The sequence below is a fragment of the Triticum dicoccoides genome, chromosome 3A (assembly GCF_002162155.2).
Source record: "Triticum dicoccoides isolate Atlit2015 ecotype Zavitan chromosome 3A, WEW_v2.0, whole genome shotgun sequence".
Classification (NCBI taxonomy): domain Eukaryota; kingdom Viridiplantae; phylum Streptophyta; class Magnoliopsida; order Poales; family Poaceae; genus Triticum; species Triticum dicoccoides.
In genome coordinates, this window is record NC_041384.1 from 608,340,269 (window position 1) to 608,357,350 (window position 17,082).

Sequence of the window (17,082 nt, forward strand, 5' to 3'; positions counted from 1 at the left end):
ATAGATAGGATAATAGCAAGCATTAAGTGTAGCTTATGATCAAACACATGATCATCAATGTCTCACAAGCATAGTATCTCAAGCACGCAAAAGCAAACAAGTTCGAAAAACCACCAAATAAAGCAAGAGAGAAAAGCAACACTCTCTCTCTCGAAGCCTATGATCTATACATCTTCTCCCCCTTTGGCAACAAGTTACCAAAAAGTTCCTAGAAAATGCATAGCACTAGATCGACGCTCAGGCTTGATCTTCAGGTGGTGGTGGAGTCCGGATCACTCCAAGGACGAAGGCTTCGGTAGATGCTGAAGTAGACGCTGGAGTTGGAGCTGAAGTAGGTGCTGGAGTTGGTGGAACTGAGGCTGTAGCTGGTGCTGAGGTGGTGGCTCTGGTGTCAGCAACTGGCATGACAGATGACCTCGGGCCTCTTGGCACTCTGGCAAAGGCATGAGTGATAGTCCTGCCTCTCCTCTCCTGCATGTCCTCCTGGAGCTGCTCCACTGCAGACTGAACTTCCGTTACTTTGACATCCAAGTCATAGAACTTCTGTTCCATGATTCTCTCTAGGCTCTGCTGATTCTGAGTGAGGGTGGCTAGACTTTGCTCAATCCTCAGCGTGGATGCGATCAAGTAATCAAGCTGCTCTTGTTTGGTCTTCAAGAAGTATTCAGATGCCTCCTCTTGAGTTGGCATCTTGGCAGCTTTCTCCTTCCTTGCCTTCTCCTTCTTCGCGTATGCTTGGGAAGATGATGGCTCGTTCTCAGTCATGACAACTTCATTGTTCTCAAAATCTAGATGGATGGGCAAATGTTTCTTGTCCAATAAATATATGCCCGTGCCCATCTTGGAGTTGATGAGCTTCTGAATCTGAGGGGCATATCCGCAGCTCCTCTTCTGGTCTGCTGCAGTCCTCTTGATTGTTTCCACTATGAGGCTCATCACCTTGAACTTCTGAGGCACATCAAACACATGTAGCAAGTTGATAGCATGGCCTCTGATCATCTTGTGATCACCTGACTTGGGCAATAAGGTGTGCCTCAAGATCCAATTGATAGTCGGGAGCCCTGACAGAAGGTAATGTACTGAGCCAAACTTGAAGGTATCAAGTGCTTCATTTGGGATCTCCTTGTACATATTTGACATTGAGTTGTGGTCCATCTTCTTCTTGGCATAGATATCCAAGTCATCATCTTGCTCCTTTGGGGCATTTATGATCTGTGCCCACTCAGCCACTGTAGATTGGTACCTTGTACCCTCAGACATCCATGTGATCCTCCCATCTGGATAAAAGTGACCTGTGGAGTAGAACTGCATGATGAGTTTCTCGTTCCACTTTGTGAGCTTCTGCCCAACAAAGTCAGCTACTCCACAAGCTATGAAGCTGTCTTGCACTCCAGGATAGTGCTCCTCATTGTCCTTGATGTATGTCCAATCAACCCATCTCATATCACAAACAATGGGCTTCTTATCTAGCAGCACTGTCTCATAAAAATCCTACTGCTCCTTGGTGTGAAATCTGTAGTCCACGGCAGTCCTTCTCCTTGAAGCATACGGGTCTGCTTCTCTCCACTTCCTCAGCCCTGAATCTCTCCTGAGCTTCATATCCTCAGCCACAGGATGAGCATCGTTGTGGTCTGGGATCTTAGGCTTTAGTTTTCTCAGGACATTCTCTTCCTCTCCTTCAGCAACAGTCTCAGGCACTGGGGCCTTGTTCTTCTCAGCTGCAGGAATGCTCCTTGTATTCCTCTTTGGTTTGGAGGCAGCTTTGGGCTTAGATGCAGTAGCCCCTGACCTTATGGCATCACCCATCAGCTTGGGTGCCTTGGGTGCTGGTGCAGCTACCTCTTCTTCCTCTTCCTCTTCCATGATGGAAGCTTTGCCAAGCACTCTAGCCACAGTCTTCTTCACCCTTTCCTTTCTTTTCTTGCCCTCAGCTGCAACTGGCTCTATGGGCTTCTCAGTTGACATTCTGGCCTTTGACATTGGCTGCCTGCCTGCTGGCCTTTTGATTTTCAGCCCTGGCTTTGTGCCTTGAGCTTGCTCAACTCTCTTGGAAGTGGCCTCTTCCTCTGCCACATAGTCTTCATCTTCGGAATCAGAAGTCCTCTTCTTCCTCTGTCTCGTGGCAGCCTTTGGCAAGTTGCTAGGGGTGCTCCTGCTGCCCTCATCTGAAGAACTTGAGGGACTAGTGCCCTCACTCATGTGCACCTGCTGCTCTGACATGTTTTGGCTATCACTTTGATCTGACATACTGCAAGCTCTGACTGCTGACCCTGTGAACAGATTATAGATGAGGTAGAAAGGATGAGCATCACAAAATGCAGAGATTTTTGCAAAAGAATGATCCAAAAACTTAGTTTTAGTTTCCCACTGAAATCATCTCGGATCTACCGATCTTCAAACTCGGTGATACCGAAGCAGTTTTGGAACCTAAACTAGTGAACTCGGTAGGACCGAGTCACAGTTCGGTGGCACCGAGACTGCTAGGGTTTCACAGAGTTCCAAAATCGGTCACACCGATAAGTAATTCTCGGTCAGACCGAGTCTCACTTGTGCAATGGCATAAGCCAAATCGGTGGGACCGAGTTTTTCAACTCGGTGGGTCCGAGATGGTTTCGGCGGAAACCTAAACCTAGAATTTTCGAATCAAACCTAATCTATGAGCGTTTTGACTGGATAGGAGTGTTTCAAACGTGGCAAGAATCATGAAGATCACAATGTGCTAGGAATCAGATTGGAGAATAGCACAAAGATCAAGTCCATACCCTAGTTCGGCGGGGACTTGCTACAGCGGCAACGGCGGGGCAGAATTCCCGTTGACGGCGACGGAGACCAGTGACTGGAGGCGGCTGGCGGCGAGAAGACGATCCGGAGACCATGAGGGCAGAGCAGGCTATCGCGCGGGCGAAGGGGTTCGGGGAAATTTCCAAAATTTTGCCCATGACTATATATAGCCCGACCCTGTCGGTGTGACCGAGTGGAACAACTCGGTGGCACCGAGATTCATAACTGCAAGCAGTTACTGAAACTCGGTGTGACCAAAAGGTTCAAATCGGTTGCACCGAGATCGAAAACCTAGATCAACTTAATGATCTCGGTAGGACCGAAAGTGGAGTATCGGTCAGACCGAGAATCATAAAGAGGTTTTGGAAGTTTAAGTCTATGACGAATCGGGGACTCCGAGCGCTCCTCACACAGAGTGGTTCGAATCTGACTTGATCAAATTTTGTGATGCAGCATGAATAGAGTTTGAGACGAGAAAAGCATAGATAGCTAGAGGAGGTTCTTAGGCATTCTTGTCCATCCACTTGGCAAAAGAAAATAAAACCAAACAATCAAAACAACAAGTGGATGTCCTCGAATGAGTAAAATATGCAACCAGCATGCTCACACAATAAGATGGCAAATGAAATATGTGACAAGGCATGCACAACCAATTCTAGCATCTATCAAGCAATTTGCGATGACTAGGTCATCTATATATGAGTATATTGACTTAGGAGTCAAGTGAGAACACTTGATCATAGGTCATACTCATCGTTTAAGCTCAAGTGGGGTTACCACTTTTACATAAAGCATTGTTGTGTTCACATCTTTAGAGTTGCTTTAGCTCAGTCTTAGAGTAAAGCTCCCCCTAGATGTGATATCCCCCCTGAGAGGGATGAACTAACCTTGGGTTTTGTCGATGATGACTTCATGTAGATATTGAAGATGTGGATGCTCAATGTTGATGTAGATCTCTTGGAGCTATCCATTTGAGTGAATTGCACTTTCAATACCTACATGGGTTAGTCCCACAAGGAACAAACAAGGATATCCATAGACATAGAGTGATGCACACAAAGATGATGTCCATGAAAACTTTTAGGTTACCTTGTCCCTTGTCTTACCAACAAGAGGGTTTGTGACTCCTTGAACTAGTGCAAGATGTGGAAGTTGATTGCACTTGTTCTTGCCAAAATGATAAGGGTGAAGTATGTTTGCGGAGTCACCCTCAAGAACTCTCTAGTTCTTCTTCTTTTGGATCCACATCATCTTGATGGGAATCCTTGGAGTTGTAGTCATACTTGATGAAGTGGAACTTGAAGTAGTCTTGGGAATCCACTTGACTAAGGTCTTAGGAGCTTCTTCAAATGCATCAATTTCCTCTTGAAGCTTGTCCTTGCCTTTTTGCTTGTAGTCTTGTGGTGGAAGATCATCTTGAGCTTGTGTCCCCTTGAAAGAAGTATCATACTTCTCTTGTTGAGGAATAAACTTTGTCTTGGGGTATTGATCTTCTTCCCACTCAACTCCATTGGCATTGAACTTTCGTTCAAAACCAACACCTTGATTCTTCCGGTGCATTCCTCGCTTGCGCACAATTTCCTCGAATTGCTTACTCCCGGCAAGGCTTTTGTACACTCCTTTCTCTATAATTCCCTTCAATAAGCTATTTTCTTGCTCAAGTGTAACTTGGCTAAGAGAATCATTAGTGGAATCAAGAGAACTACTAGAAGCAACAATATTGGATTTAGCATGATCATTATTACTGCTAGAGGAAGAATCTTTCTTGTTCTTGTTACTAGACTTGACTTAAGGCATGTAAGTGGATAAGAGTAAACGCTTGGCAATGTAAGAAGAACTTTTCTTGCGGAGATCATCATTGATTGCTTTTAAGAACTCATGCTCTTGCTCAAGATTGAGCTTTTCAAAGCGTAATTTCTCATGAGCTCTTAAAAGTTCTCGATGATCTACAAAGATGGTTTCATGAGCTAACTTAAGAGTGTTTAGTTCTTTAGTTAGGGCCTCAATCTTCTCCTTATCATTGTCATTCGTTTTATCTTGATTAGCATGTTTAATTGACATTTTATCATAGTATTCATCACTAGAGTTGTCAATAAGCAAGTCATCACCTAACAAGTCATCTTCATCACTATTAAAATCAACATACTCGGGGTGTGTTACCTTAGGACCTTTGGCCATGAAGCATCTTCCAATTCCTTCATTTGGTGAGTCAAATATGTCGTAGGAGTTGGTTGACACAAGTGCTAGACCGGCAACACCTTCATCTTGAGTATCTTCGGAGTCGGAGTGATAACTTCTCTCGGAGTGGTTGTCGGAGTCGGAGCCGGATACCCATTCACCAACATGAGCTTGATGTCTTCGTCTTGTGTAGCTCCTTGATGATTTTTCCTTCCTTTCCGAATCCTTGCTTCTCCGTGAGTATCTTCGTTCATAACGATCATCTCTACTCCTTCTCTCTCTTGGTGGTGATCCTTTGCTTCTTCTTTTTGGAGAATCTTCTCTTCTCTTGTAGGGAGCCGTACACTCATTGGAATAGTGTCCGGGTATTCCACAATTGTAGCAGTTTCGCTCTCGACTAGAAGATCTTTTGTCATTGTAGGACCTTGACTTGGAGCTTCTATCTTTACTTCTACTCTTGTAGAACTTGTTGAAGTTCTTCACCATCAAGCTCAATTCTTCATTGAAGTCTTGTTTCTCACTTGATGATGTAGGGGCTTCACATGAGGCTTTTTAGGCACCACTTGATTTGTTGTGAAGTTCCTCTTTATCCTTAAGTGACATCTCATGAGCAACAATTCTTCCAATCACCTCTGTTGGCTTGAGATCTTTGTAATTGGGCATCATTTGGATCAATGTGCACATGATATCATATTTTCTATCCAAGGCTCTTAGAATCTTCTTGATGATGAATCTATCGGTCATCTCTTCACTTCCTAAGCCGACAATCTCATTTGTGATGAGAGCAAGCCTAGAGTACATTTCGGCGACACCTTCACCATCCTTCATCTTGAACTTGTCAAGTTGGCTTTGAAGCACATCCAACTTGGATTCCTTGATGGAGTCGGTACCTTCGTTCATATCAATTAAAGTGTCCCAAATTTCCTTCGCATTCTCAAGACGGCTGATTTTGTTGAATTCTTCGGGGCACAATCCGTTGAAGAGAATATCACAAGCTTGAGCATTGTATTGCAACATCTTCAACTCATCCGCGGTAGCTTCACGGTTTGGTTCTCTCCCATTAAGGAAGTCACCTTGCAAACCAACACACACAATAGCCCAAATGGCGGGGTTATGTCCAAGAATATGCATTTTCATTTTATGCTTCCAACTAGCAAAATTAGTACCATCAAAGTAAGGACCTCTACGGTGATAATTTCCCTCGCTAGACGCCATACTCTCCTAGGTTGTGAAACCAAGGCTATGATCACCAAAAGCTATGGAGATCAAAGCAAATGGAAACCTGGCTCTGATACCACTTGTAGGATCGAAAGTATGTCTAGAGGGGGGTGATTAGACTACTTGACCAAATAAAAACATAACCTTTTCCCAATTTTAGTTCTTGGCAGATTTTAGCTAATTTAGGACAAGTCAAGCAATCATCACATAATTCAAGCAAGCATGCAAAGAGTATCTAGGCAGCGGAAAGTAAAGCATGCAACTTGCAAGAATGTAAAGGGAAGGGTTTGGAGAATTCAAACGCAATTGGAGACACGGATGTTTTTGTCGTGGTTCGGATAGGTGGTGCTATCCTACATCCACATTGATGGAGACTTCAACCCACGAAGGATAACGGTTGCGTGAGTCCACACAGGGCTCCACCCAAGGGTAACGGTTGCGCGAGTCCACACAGGGCTCCACCCACGAAGGGTCCACGAAGAAGCAACCACCCACAAAGGGTCCATGAAGAAGCAACCTTGTCTATCCCACCATGGCCATCGCCCACACAGGACTTGCCTCACTAGCGGTAGATCTTCACGAAGTAGGCGATCTCTTGCCCTTACAAACTCCTTGGATCAACTCCACAATCTTGTCGGAGGCTCCCAAGTGACACCTAGCCAATCTAGGAGACACCACTCTCCAAGAAGTAACAAATGGTGTGTAGGTAATGAACTCCTTTCTCTTGTGCTTCAAATGATAGTCTCCCCAACACTCAACTCTCTCTCATAGGATTTGGACTTAGTGGAAAGAAGATTTGAGTGGAAAGCAACTTGGAAAGGCTAGAGATCAAGATTCATATGGTAGGAATGGAATATCTTGGTCTCAACACATGAGTAGGTGGTTCTCTCTCAGAACATATGAGTTGGAATGGTGTGTGTGTTCTGATGGCTCTCTCCACGAATGAAGAGGAGGTGGAGGGGTATATATAGCCTCCACACAAAATCCAACCGTTACACAGTTTTCCAATCTCGGTGGGACCGAATCATTAAGCTTGGTCGGACCGAAAATGTAAACCTAGTGACCGTTAGTGATTTTTGGTGGGACTGACATGCAACTCGGTAGGACCGATATGGTTAGGGTTTGGGCATAACGTAATCTCGGTGAGACCGATTACACAAACTCGGTGAGACCGAATTTGGTAATTAGCTAACCAGAGAGTTGGTCAGGCAAACTCGGTGGGACCGAGTTGCTCTTTCGATGAGACCGAGTGGAACTCGGTGAGACTGAAAAGTTACAAAGGGGAAACACTGAGTTTACATTGCAATCTCGGTGGGACCGATTCGCTCTTTCGGTGAGACAGAAAAGTTACGAAAGGGAAACAGAGAGTTTGCAACCCCATCTCGGTGAGATCGAGATCCTTATCGGTAGAACCGAATTGCTAGGGTTTGGCAGTGGCTAATGACAAGTGAAACTCGGTGGCGCCGGATAGGAAGAATCGGTAGGACCGAGTTTGGCTTAGGGTTTAGGTCATATATGGATATGGGAAAGTAGTTGAGGGTTTTGGAGCATATCACTAAGCACATGAAGCAAGAGGCTCATTAAGCAACACCTCATCCCTCCTTGATAGTATTGGCCTTTCCTAAAGACTCAATGTGATCTTGGATCATTAAAATATAAAATGAAGAGTCTTGAGCTTTTGAGCTTGAGCCGATCCTTTGCCCTTAGCATTTTGAGGGTTCCACTTTCACATCCATGCCATGCCAATCATTGAGCTTTCCTGAAATAATCATCTTGAAATAGCATTAGCTCAATGAGCTATATATTGTTATGAATTACCAAAGCCACCTAGGGATAGTTGCACTTTCAGACACTAAGAAGTGTGGAGCTTGACTGACGAATGTGAAGTCCAGTCGCCACAGTATCCTTGAGCGAGAATGCCAAGCCTGCGGAGACTGTTTCAACCTGTAAATAGACTTCCAAAGCTTGGAAACATAGTGGGGATAACGAGAATCCTCGAAACCAGGTGGCTGCTGCATATACATATCCTCGTGAAGCATGCCATGAAGGAATGCATTGCTGACATCAATCTGTCGCAGACACCACCCCTGTGAAATAGCAAGCGAGAGCACAAGGCGAACCATAGTCGGTTTAACAACTGGACTAAATGTGTCAAGCTAATCAATACCATATTCCTGAGTAAACCCACGAGCAACCAGTTGAGCCTTATATTTGTCTGAGAGCCATCAGGGCGTTGCTTTACTTTGAAAATCCACTTGCAGCTGACAATGTTGGTGCCCGAGGGACGTGAGATGAGCAACCACGTTGTAGTGCGCCGAAGAGCAGAAAACTCCTCCCGCATGGCAGCTTTCCACGCAGGGTCAACAAGAGCCTGTCGGTGCGTGGATGGAGCGGATACGACGGCACTGAAACTGCGACGGTACGGGTTGTATCAGACAGTGCCATCAGTGCAGATCTTTGGACAGTCGACATTGTTCTACAGACGCGTGAGAGCTCGCTCGACAACAGGGGCTGCCGGAGGAGCCGGCCGTGCGGCCGGCGGCAACGAAGAGGCCAGCGGTCTGGCTGGTGCATGGCGCAGCCGGCGGCATCGGAGGAGCACCCCCGGGAGCGGCCGGTGCAACTGCGGCAGCTTCGACGCGCGCAGACGCGCTCTCGGGCACGTCAGGCACAGACGCTGTCCTGGGCACGTCCAACCCAAGCTGCGATGGATTTCCTGGAACGGGAGCTTGATTTTGTGCCATCAGACCCGTGATACACGCCGGCTGGATGCATGGCGCTATAGGATGCACGTGAGACATGCCTTGTACGTCAACCGTAGATGGACGCTGCTCCTCTGAACCTGCTGGACAAGCTTCAGGAAACAAAAAAGACAGATTGTAGTTTCTTGCATTAACATCCTGCAATTGGAGAGAAAATGCAATTAGGTTATAGTGCAATTAGGTTATAATGGTCAGCCTCTCTATTGGGGAGAAAATGCAATTAGGTTATAGTGCTACTGCAAATAGGGAATTATAGTTCAAAGCAATTGTAGAGTGTCAATGTGTTGCATAGTTAAAGTAGTGGTGTGTTAGTAATCTAGTGTTAATAATTTGGGGGTCAATGTTAGTAATTTAGTGTAACTAACCTATGGTTTAGTATTACCAATTCAGTGCAACTAATTTGGGGTTTGGTGTTAGTAATTTAGTTATTTAATTGGTGTTTAGGGTAGAGCTAATACAATATCTTGCACATTTTGGATGATGACATTATGGAAAGTAAGATTACATTTCCAAGGTAGAGACAATGTGAAAAGAACATATTCCCTGTTAGACATAAATTTTCTTACTTTGCTAGCACTCATTGAGACAGAAGGCTAGGTGGCAAATGATAACATGTACTACGCGAAAGAGAAGGAAAATAGGTGAAAGGATAGTGATTTCAAATAGTGAGGACAAAGTATAAGAAATGATTGCCAATTGTGATGATCAGCAATTTCTGAACATCACAACGATCAAGGGGCTGAACACGGACCAAAAGAGAGGGATGGCTCGGGTCCAACCGGACCTAGCGGTTGACGGACATTAGGGCACTCCCCGTCTGACTCGGCCTCACGGTGGGGTCGCCCTACCATAACATGTGTTAGTTTTAACCAAATGATTATTTGAATTTTTGGAAACTAAAAACCAACTTTGTGATAGGTATCAACGAAATAACAGAATATGTAGTTCCACGAAAACTTGCCTTCAAACCGACAATTTTATGTATACTTGTGTATGGGCTGCCACAATCATAACCTTCTAAGGAAAATTGAAAACAATATGTGCGGATTTTGTTGTCGGTTCCTATTGGCACAAAAGGTGCCAGATGGTGGCTTAGCAATATAGAGGGCTGAAAGTGCAACTATCCCTGGGTGGTTTTTGTAATTCCTAACAACATATAGCTCATTGAGTTAGCATTATTCGAAGATTAATATTTCAGGAAAAGCTTAATGAATGGCATGGCATGGATGAGAAAAGTGGATCCCTCAAAATTCTAAGGACAAAAAGTTTGGCTCAAGCTTGAAGCTCAAGACTCTACATCTTATATTTTAGTGATCCAAGCTCACATTGAGTCTATAGGAAAAGCCAATACTATCAAGGAGGGATGAGGTGTTGCTTAATGGCTTGCTTACTCAAAATGCTTAGTGATATGCTCCAAAATCCTCAACTACCTTCCCACATCCACATATGACCTAAACCAAAAGTCAAACTCGGCCCCACCGATTCTTTCTATTCGGCGCCATCGAGTTTCAAATGTCATAGCCACTGCCACAAACCCTAGGTAAATCGGTCTCACCGATAGGGATCTCGGTCTCATCGAGATGGGATTGTAATCTCTATGTTTTCCTTCGTAACGTTTCGGTCTTACCGAGATGAGCGATCGGTCCCACCGAGATTGCAATGTAAACTCTCTGTTTCCCTTTTGTAACATTTCGGTCTCACTGAGATGAGCGAATCGGTCCCACCGAGTTTACCTGACCAACTCTCTGGTTAGCTTATTACCAAAATCGGTCCCACAGAGTTTGTGTAATCGGTCACACCGAGATTACGTTATGCCCTAACCCTAACCATATCGGTCCTACCGAGTTGCATCTCAGTCCCACCGAAAATCCTAACGGTCACTAGGTTTGCTAAATCGGTCCGACCGAGTTTAACCATTCGGTCCCACCGAGTTTGGCAAATTGTGTGTAACGGTTAGATTTTGTGTGGAGGCTATATATACCCCTCCACCCACTCTTCATTCGTGGAGAGAGCCATCAGAACATACCTACACTTCCAATACACATTTTCTGAGAGAGAACCACCTACACTTGTGTTGAGGTCAAGATATTCCATTCCAACCATATGAATCTTGATCTCTAGCATTCCCCAAGTTGCTTTCCACACAAATCTTCTTTCCATCAAATCCAAATCCTGTGAGAGAGAGTTGAGTGTTGGGGAGACTATCATTTAAAGCACAAGAGCAAGGAGTTCATCATCAACACACCATTTGTTACTTCTTCAAGAGTGTTGTCTCCTAGATTGGCTAGGTGTCAATTGGGAGCCTCCGACAAGATTGTGGAGTTGAACCAAGGAGTTTGTAAGGGCAAGGAGATCGCCTACTTCGTGAAGATCTACCGCTAGTGAGGCAAGTCCTTCGTGGGCGACGGCCGTGATGGAATAGACAAGGTTGCTTCTTCGTGGACCCTTCGTGGGTGGAGCCCTCCGTGGACTCGCGCAACCGTTACCCTCCGTGGGTTGAAGTCTCCATCAACGTGGATGTACGATAGCACCACCTATCGGAACCACGACAAAAACATCCGTGTCTCCAATTGCGTTTGAATCCTCCAAACCCTTCCCTTTACATTCTTGCAAGTTGCATGCTTTACTTTCCGCCGCTCATATACTCTTTTGCATGCTTGCTTGAATTGTGTGGAGATTGCTTGACTTGTGCTAAGATAGATAAAATCTGCCAAGAACTAAAATTGGGAAAAGGCTAGATTTTTATTTGGTCAAGTAGTCTAATCACCCCCCCCTCTAGACATACTTTTGATCCTACAAGTGGTATCAGAGCTTTGGTCTTCATTTGCTTTGATTTCCATAGCTTTTGGTGGTCATAGCCTTGGTTTCACAACCTAGGAGAGTATGGCGTCTAGCGAGGGAAATTATCACCGTAGAGGTCCTTACTTTGATGGCACTAATTTTGCTAGTTGGAAGCGTAAGATGAAAATGCATATTCTTTGACATAACCCCGTCGTTTGGGCTATTGTGTGTATTGGCTTGCAAGGTGAATTCTTTGACGGGAAAGAACCGAACCGTGAAGCCACCGCGGAAGAGTTGAAAATGCTGCAATACAATGCTCAAGCTTGTGATATCCTCTTCAACGGATTGTGCCCCGGAGAATTCAACAAAATCAGTCATCTTGAGAATGCAAAGGAAATTTGGGATACTTTGATTGATATGCACGAAGGTACCGACTCCGTCAAGGAATCCAAATTGGGTGTGCTTCAAAGTCAACTTGACAAGTTCAAAATGAAGGATGGTGAAGGTGTTGCTGAAATGTACTCTAGGCTTGCTCTTATCACAAATGAGATTGCCGGCTTAGGGAGTGAAGAGATGACAGATAGATTCATCATCAAGAAGATCCTAAGAGCCTTGGATAGAAAATATGATACCGTGTGCACATTGATCCAAATGATGCCAAATTACAAAGATCTCAAGCCAACGGAAGTCATCGGAAGAATTGTTGCTAATGAGATGTCACTCAAGGATAAAGAGGAACTTCACAACAAATCAAGTGGTGCTTACAAAGCCTCATGTGAAGCCCCCACATCATCGAGTGAGAAACAAACCTTCAATGAAGAATTGAGCTTAATGGTGAAGAACTTCAACAAGTTCTACAAGAGTAGAAGCAAAGAGAGAAGCTCCAAGTCAAGGTCCTACAATGACAAAAGATCTTCTAGTCGAGAGAGAAATTGCTATAATTGTGGAAGGCCCGGACACTATTCCAATGAATGTACGACCCCCTACAAGAGAAGAGAAGATTCTCCCAAGAGAAGAAGTAGAAGAGAAGAATCACCATCTAGAGAAAGAAGGAGTAGAGATGATCGTTATGAACAAAGACCCTCACGGAGAAGCAAGGATTCGGAAAGGAAGGACAAGTCATCAAGGAGCTACACAAAACGAAGACATCAAGCTCATGTTGGTGAATGGGTATCCGGCTCCGACTCCGACAACCACTCCGAGAGAAGCTATCACTTCGACTCCGAATATACTCAAGATGAAGGTGTTGTCGGTCTAGCACCTGTGACAACCAACTCCTACGACATATTTGACTCACCAAATGAAGGAGTTGGAACATGCTTCATGGCTAAAGGCCCAAAGGTATAACACCCCGAGTATGTTGATTTCAATAGTGATGAAGATGACTTGTTAGGTGATGATGATTTACTTGTTGACAACTCTAGTGATGAATATTGTGATGAAACGTCAATTAATCATGCTAATCAAGATAAAACGAATGACAATGATAAGGAGAAGATTGAGTCTCTAACTAAAGAACTAAACGCTCTTAAGTTAGCTCATGAAACTATCTTAGGAGATCATCAAGAACTTTTAAGGACTCATGAGAAATTACGCTTTGAAAAGCTCAACCTTGAGAAAGAGCATGAGTTCTTAAAAGCAATCAATGATGATCTTCGTCAGAAAAGTTCTTCTTACATTGCCAAGCGTTTACTCTTATCCACTTACATGCCTCAAGTCAAGTCTGGTAACAAGAACAAGAAAGATTCTTCCTCTAGTAGTAACAATAATCATGCTAAATCCAATATTGTTGCTTCTAGTAGTTCTCTTGATTCCACTAATGATTCTCTTAGCCAAGTTACACTTGAGCAAGAAAATAGCTTATTGAAGGGAATTATAGAGAAAGGTGTTTACAAGAGCCTTGCCGGAAGTAAGCAATTCGAGGAAATTGTACGCAAGCAAGGAAGGCACCGGCAGAATCAAGGTGTTGGTTTTGAACGAAAGTTCAATGCCAATGGAGTTGAGTGGGAAGAAGATCAATACCCCAAGACGAAGTTTGTTCCTCAACAAGAGAAGTATGATCCTACTTCTTTCAAAGGGACACAAGCTCAAGATAATCTTCCACCACAAGACCACAAGCAAAAAGGCAAGGACAAGCTTCAAGAGGAAATTGATGCATTTGAAGAAGCTCCTAAGGCCTTGATCAAGTGGGTTCCCAAGACAATTTCAAGTTCCACTTCATCAAGTACAACTACAACATCGAGGATTCCCATCAAGATGGTGTGGATCCCGAAAAAGAAGAACTAGAGAGTTCTTGAGGGTGACTCTGCCAACATACTTCACTCTTATCATATTGGCAAGAACAAGTGCAATCAACTTCCACATCTTGCACTAGTTCAAGGAGTCACAAACCCTCTTGTTGGTAAGACAAAGGACAAGGTAACCTAAAAGCTTTCATAGACATCATCTTGTGTGTGCATCACTTTATGTCTATGGATATCCTTGTTTGTTCCTTGTGGGACTAACCCGTGTAGGTATTGAAAGTGCAACTCACTCCAATGGATAGCTTCAAATGATCTACATCAACATTGAGCATCCACATCTTCAACATCTACATGAAGTCATCATCGACAAAACCCAAGGTTAGTTCATCCCTCTTAGGGGGGATCTCACATCTAGGGGGAGCTTTACTCTAAGAATTAAGCTAAAGCAACTCTAATGGTGTGAACACAACAATGCTTTATGTAAAAGTGGTAATCCCACTTGTGCTTAGACGATGAGTATGACCTATGATCAAATGTTCTCATTTGACTCCTAAGTCAATATACTCATATATAGATGACCTAGTCATCGCAAATTATTTGATAGATGCTAGAATTGGTTGTGCATGCTTTGCCACATATTTCAATTGCCATTTTATTGTGTGAGCATGTTGATTGCATATTTTACTCATTCGAGGACATCCACTTGTTGCTTTGATTGATTGGTTTTCTTTTCTTTTGCCAAGTGGATGGACAAGAATGCCTAAGAACCCTCTCTAGCTATCTATGCTTTTCTCGTCTCAAACTCTATTCATGCTACATCACAAAATTTGATCAAGTCAGATTCGAACCACTCTGTGTGAGGAGCACTCGGAGTCCCCGATTCGTCATAGACTTAAACTTCCAAAACTTCTTTGTGCGTTTCGGTCTGACCGATTCATCCATTTCGGTCATACCGAGATCACTAAGTCGATCTAGGTTTTCAATCTCGGTGCAACCGATTTGAACCTTTCGGTCACACCGAGTTTCAGCAACTGATTGCAGTTATGAATCTCGGTGCCACCGAGTTGTTCCACTCGGTCACACCGACAGGGTCGGGTTATATATACCCATGGGTCAAATTTTGGGAAACTTTCCGAACCTCCTCGACCCGCGCTTAGCCCGCTCTGCCTCCAGGGTCTCCGGATCGTCTTCTCGTCGCCAGCCGCCTCCTGCCGCTGGTCTCCGCCGCCGTCAACGGGAATCATCCCCGCCGTTGCTGCCGTAGCGATTTCATCGCCGAACTAGGGTATGAACTCGATCACTGTGCTATCCCTATCTGATTCCTAGCACATTGTGTTCGCCATGTATCTTGCCATGATTGAGATCATTCTTATCCAGTCAAACCACTCTGTAGTTTAGTCGTGAATTGAAAATTTAGGGTTAGGTTTCCGCCGAAACCATCTCGGACCCACCGAGTTGTGGAACTCGGTACCACCGATTTAGCTCAGGCCATTGCACATGTAATTTTCGGTCTGACCGAGAATTGCAAATCGGTGTGACCGAGTTTAGGACTTTGTGAAACCCTACAGTCTCGGTGCCACCGAACTGTGACTCGGTCTGACCGAGTTCACTAGTTTAGGTTCCAACAGCTGCTTCGGTATCACCGAGTTTATAAATCGGTTGATCCGAAATGCTTTCGGTGGAAAACTAAAACTAAGTTTTTGACTCATTCTTTTGCAAAAACCTCTCAATTTTGTGATGCCCATCCACTCTATCTCATCTATATCTATTCACAGGGTCTGCTGTCAGTGTTTGCAATATGTCTGATCAGAGTGACAGCCAGAACAGGTCAGAGGAGCAGGCTTCAGCGCAACCAGCTCCAGCACCTACTCCATCAGCTCCATCCACATCAACTGAAGTCTTCGTCCAAGGAGCCATCTCTACGCCACCACCTGAAGACCAAGCTTGAGAGACGTTTTAGTGCTATGTATTTTCTATGAACTTTTTGGTAACTTGTTGCCAAAGGGGGAGAAATATGTATAGATCATAGGCTTCGAGAGAGAGAGCGTTGCTTTTAATTCTCTCTTGCTTTGATGGTTGAACTTTGTTTGTCTTTTGATTGCTTGAGATACTATGCTATTATCTGTGAGACATTGATGATCATGTGGTTGATCATAAGCTACACTTATGCTTGTTAGATGATATTATCTTACTTATCCTTATATGATCATTCACTTTGCTTGGTGATGAGTGCATGTATTCAATCTTTATTATTTTGAGCGCTCCACCAAGATGTATGTGACATGGAAGAGTAACCCATGATCCTAACTCACTGTGCATTTGCAGTCCAAAGCAAATCTTAAAATATGCACAAATTTAGGGGGGAGCTCTTGCTTTTCACATACTTCTCAAAGCGACAATATTTTTCACTCTTATTATCATTTATCGAAGCTTTGATCTATATGTTGTCATCAATTATCAAAAAGGAGGAGATTGAAAGTGCAACTATCCCTGGGTGGTTTTGGTAATTCCTAACAACATATAGCTCATTGAGCTAACATTATTCCAAGATTAATATTTCAGGAAAAGCTCAATGAATGGCATGGCATGGATGAGGAAAGTGGATCCCTCAAAATTCTAAGGACAAAAAGTTTGGCTCAAGCTTGAAGCTCAAGACTCTACATTTTATATTTTAGTGATCCAAGATCACATTGAGTCTATAGAAAAAGCCAATACTATCAAGGAGGGATGAGGTGTTGCTTAATGGCTTGGTTACTCAAAATGCTTAGTGATATGCTCCAAAATCCTCAACTACCTTCCCACATCCACATATGACCTAAACCAAAAGTCAAACTCAGCCCCACCGAATCTTTCTATCCGGCGCCACCGAGTTTCAAATGTCATAGCCACTGCCACAAACCCTAGGTAAATCGGTCTCACCGATAGGGATCTCGGTCTCACCAAGATGGGATTGTAATCTCTCTGTTTCCCTTCGTAACATTTCAGTCTTACCGAGATGAGCAATCGGTCCCACCGAGATTGCAATCTAAACTCTCTGTTTCCCTTTTGTAACATTTCGGTCTCACCGAGATGAGCGAATCGGTCCCACCGAGTTTACCTGACCAACTCTCTGGTTAGCT